Below are 4,779 nucleotides of genomic sequence, written 5' to 3'. Positions count from 1 at the left end.
TGCTCTGATCCGCAATGTGCCCTCCACTTATCTTGATTCAGGAAAACTGATGTCCTCTGCCTTCTTCCCTGGTTGGTTGCTCCTTGAGGCTTCCCATCTTGGAGGGGATCCCCGGGCTGTGATGTCATCCTGCTCGCCATGGACACACCAGGTGGACTTTAAGAAACCCTGCCCTTCTTATACAAGGAGGCAGGACCTCTGTGTCCGACACTATCAGTGGTTCTCCCAGTCTGAGGATCCCAATGCCAGCCCTGCAGGGAGCCCAGCTGCGGCCTCTGCCAGATTTTCCCACCTCAATCCACAATGAGTGTCGCCAGGCAACGCTGTGAGGCGCATGCGCACTTGAGGCCTTGCTGGTTGCAGTTGCTGTGTAAGCGCTGGGGCTTGATGGGCAGGACTGTAGGATCCACTGGGGACTTCTGCTTTCACAGAAATTGTTTTAAAAAGCCAAAGGACCTTGGCTGGCTGGCTATCCGGGCAACTAGAGAAAGATTCATCTCAGAACTTGAGACCTTATCCAGAGAGGGTCAGTCTCCTTACTCCTCAGTGCCACATCTGCCAGGGTCATTGCAGTTTCCGTGAGAAGTTACCAGGTGGTAGAAGTTCTGTCTTGATCTCACAAAACGTGACCATGGGTGTGATCAGCTCCAAATTTGGAGAACTCAGCCTTCGTTTTGCAAGACATTGGAGCTCTTTATAGAAATTTTTTTAAAAAAATTATGATTCAGAATAAGGAGAGCCAGAAAGAGCCATTGAACTTTCTTCTGCTACTTCACTTCCCAAAGGCCACAAGGGCTGGAGATGAGCCCATCCAAAGCTGAGACAAGAAGGTCTTTCTCGAAGTCCCACGTGAGTGCAGAGGTCTAGGGACTTAGACCAGCCTCCATTGCTTTCCCATGCATGTTAACAGGGAGATGGATCAGAACTGGAGCAGCCAGGACTCCCACTGGCCTCCTCGGCCTGCGATTGCTATAGACACTACACTGACAGGGGCCAGTTATACACTGTTTCTCATGCTCTGGGAAGGTCTTCACAGATTCTTTCTGAAGGGTCTTGTGCTAAAGCACACTTTATCCCCTTGTTTTCCTAAAATTTGATCTCATTTAATTACTACATCTACTTATTCAGTGACCGCACAAAATTCAAATACTGAACACGGTTTTTGTACAAAATCTTCACAAATAAACAACAACCTTTATACAACTATTTTTTTTAAAAAAAGATTTATTTTTATTATTTTTCATTGGAAAGGCGGATATACAGAGAGGAGAGACAGAGAGGAAGATCTTCCGTCCGATGATTCACTCCCCAAGTGAGCGCAACGGGCCGATACTATGCCTATCCGAAGCCAGGAGCCTCTTCTGGGTCTCCCGCGCGGGTGCAGGGTCCCAAAGCTTTGGGCCATCCTCGACTGCTTTCCCAGGCCACAGGCAGGGAGCTGGAAGGGAAGCAGGGCTGCCGGGATTAGAACCGGCGCCCATATGGGATCCCGGGCGCACTAGGCGAGGACCTTTAACCACTTGCGCCACCGCGCCGGGCCCCTTACTGCTACTTTAAATAAAGCAATTTGAGTTAATTATTTTGTCTTTTAATTTTGTATTCAGCATAAAAATCGCAAGCCTGCCGTGGCGAGGAGAGGAGCAGCGGTGGGCATCGTGAGGCATCATCAGGAGCCTCCAGAGCAGCAGGGCAGCCTCTTGTGGGAGCCCGAAGCACAGCCACAGCGCTGCCCATTTCTCCAGCAGAGTCCACTGTGTTCCGTTCCAAGGGGAGCCACGCACACCTGCAGCATCTTCCCCTGGCAACCAGGGAGGCCTGATGCCACTACGAGGGTCGCGATGCTGGGGGATGAGCTCCTGCGGCCGCAAGCCACCATCAGCGCTGCTCTGAGCTTGGCACAGCCTCTGTTCACCCTCAGCCGGGTACAGCCCCTGGGCATCCTGTGCCGGGCACAGCCCCTGGTCACCCTCAGCCGGATACAGCTCCTGGTCACCCTATGCCAGGCATAGCCCCTGGTCACCCTGTGCCAGGCATAGCCCCTGGTCACCCTGTGCCGGCGCTCCCAGGGCGGGGATTGGCCAGCCTGTAGGGCTCCTGGCATGGGAGCTGTCCAGCTCCCCCTCAGAGATCCTGCAGGAGCTAGGCAAGGAGACCACTGAGCCACAGTCCGGGGCATTGCTGCCTGCCACTCCATAGGCACCTGGCCCTAAGGACGGCCGGGAGAAGGAAGTGTTCGGCAACAACGAGTGTAAAGAGCTGGTGGCCACAGGCGAAAATAAAGTAAAACAGGGCCTGCTACCAAGTTTGGTAGATTTGCTGTTCTATTCAGTTGCAGAAGGACAAGAGAAAATACCTGTCCATAAATTCATTACAGCACTCAGACCTACAGGATTGCGAACATCTGATCCCAGGTTGAAAGAGATGGTGTCATGCTAGACAAAGATCTTTTTTAAAAATGTGTTCAACGCAATATTGTTTTGTTGACACAAGCTTTGAGAAGAAAGTTTGTCATTCCTGACTATACATCTTTTACCTCACACATCGATGAGTTATAGGAAAGTGCTAAAATTTACAAGAGGGAAGGTTGCAGATTATATTCCTCAGCTGGCCAAGTTCAGTACTGATTTGTGGGGTGTGTCTGTACAGTAGATGAACAGAGGCATTCTATCGGTGATACCAAAGTTCTCTCTTTTTTAAAAAAGATTTATTTATTTTTTATTAGAAAGGTGGATATACAGAGAGGGAGAGACAGAGAGGAAAATCTTCCATCCAATGTCACTCTCCAAGCGGTCACAATGGCTGGAGCTGAGCTAATCCGAACAGGCCTCCCACGTGGGTGCAGGGTCCCAAAGTCTTGGGCTGTCCTGGACTGCTTTCCCAGGCCACAGGCAGGGAGATGGATGGGAAGTGGGGCCACTGGGATTAGAACCTGGGCCCATATGGGATGCGGGCACATTCAAGGTGAGGACCTTAACCACTACACTATTGTGCCGGGCCCCAAAGTTTTCTTTTAGCTGCAATCTCGTGTAAAACCTTTAAAATATGCCATCATGGTCAATGACATTGAAACTAAATATATGTACATCGATATGTTGGGAAAGAACCACGTGGATTAAAATTTAACAAATTGTTTTAAATGAAGATGATAAACCACAGAGCCCTTTGGCAAATGCTGGAGCAATTGTTGTGACCTCATTAATAAAGCAAGGAGTAAATGCTGAGAAATTTGACTATGTGATGCAGTTTTTGAATAAGATGGCTGGTAATAAATATGTTGGATTCAGTAATACAATGTTTCAGTCTGAAAGAAAGTGGAAATCAAAATTTTGCCATAGGATATTACTTAAAACAAACAAACAAAAAAAGTGTTTTCCAGAAGGCACAGACATGGTTGGTATATTTGATTTCTGTTTCAGCTGTGTCCCATTGAAGTGACCTGTGAATCAGCTAGTGTGATGGCTGCAACCCTGGTGAACTGCGGCCTCTGCCCAATCACGGGCCAGGGAGTACTGAGCCCATAGGCAGTTCAAAACATGCTGAGCTTGATGTGTTCCTGTGGCATGTGTGATTTCTCCAGGCAATTTGCCTTCCATGTTGGTCTTCCTGCAAAGTCTGGAGTTGCTGGTGGCATCCTTTTACTTGTTCCCAATGTCACAGGCATGATCTGCTGGTCTCCCATGGACAAGATGGGCAACAGTGTTAAAAGAATACACTTCTGTTATGATCTTGTCTCTATGTGTAATTTTCACAACTATGATAATTTTAGTCACTTTGCAAATAAAATAAATAAATAAATAAATAAATAAATAAATAAATAAAAGCAAGCTTGATCCTCAAAGAGAAGGTGGCCATCAAAGGCATTCTTTTGGACCATTGGACTATGTCACTGTCCCGCAGTGATGGACTTGGTTCATGGAGCCGATAATAACACACATGGACCCTGACTGATGGTCAAAGCCTAAGTTTATTAGGGGCATCAGACTTTATACACTGAGAGTCCATACTGTTTCCTTCTCTTGATTGGAATACCTTTTGTTTTGTATATCCCACCAGGTGTTCTCATTTACAGGCTGTTTATACCAAAGGTAGCCATTTGGTTGTTGTCATGCAAATACTGTCCAATGAACTGCAAACCTGTGCTCACTGACCTTCCTGGGTCACAATGTCCTCCTACAGGACTATGAAAGTCTCCAACAAGAACTTACTTTGAAAGAGACAGTATGGATAAAAGTGTCACCTGAGTCAAATGAGGACATCTCCACAACTGTAGTGTACAGAATGGAAAGTTTGGGAGAGTAAAGCTAAAGAAACGGGTTCTAGTTTCAGAATGGTTCTCCGTCTAACCTTTAAAATATATTTTACAAGCTGCAAGTGTTTGAGTTCTTTTCAGTTCTCATTTTCGAATGCTGGAGCCATAAAATGTTTTCCTTTATAATCTTAGTGAAGGACACTGGGTTAAAAGCGACTGTTAATTATTGAGAGTAGTTACATGTCAATGAAGCAAGTTTACTTTGTTTTTGAAATAATTTAAAAAGGAAAACTATAAAAAAAATTTCTTCATGTAATGAAAATTTTAACTACCTGGTCATATTAAAAACAGTCATTTTAAAACAGTGACAGAAGATTTAATTTCTCATTTCTAAGACCCACAATAAATTTTGTTGCAATTTGGTTTTTTTCTAGTTTAAAACAGATATGTTTATAGTGGCAACAGAAAATAACTTTTTAATTTTTTAAAGATTTATTTATTTATTTCAAAGTCAGATATATACAGAGAAG

At 45.5% G+C, this 4,779-nt stretch overlaps 1 pseudogene; it reads left to right on the top strand.

Annotated features, from left to right (window-relative positions):
- The first annotated feature begins 303 nt into the window (after nucleotides 1-303).
- Nucleotides 304-3,900, top strand: LOC121152607 (annotated as a pseudogene).
- Nucleotides 3,901-4,779: the final 879 nt, after the last annotated feature.

Source organism: Ochotona curzoniae, unplaced genomic scaffold (assembly GCF_017591425.1).
Source record: "Ochotona curzoniae isolate NIBS_2020 unplaced genomic scaffold, NIBS_Ocur_1.0 contig_2547, whole genome shotgun sequence".
In the NCBI taxonomy this organism is placed as follows: domain Eukaryota; kingdom Metazoa; phylum Chordata; class Mammalia; order Lagomorpha; family Ochotonidae; genus Ochotona; species Ochotona curzoniae.
Note: the sequence above shows the minus strand (reverse complement) of the source record. Positions and strands in the feature narration are given on the sequence as shown.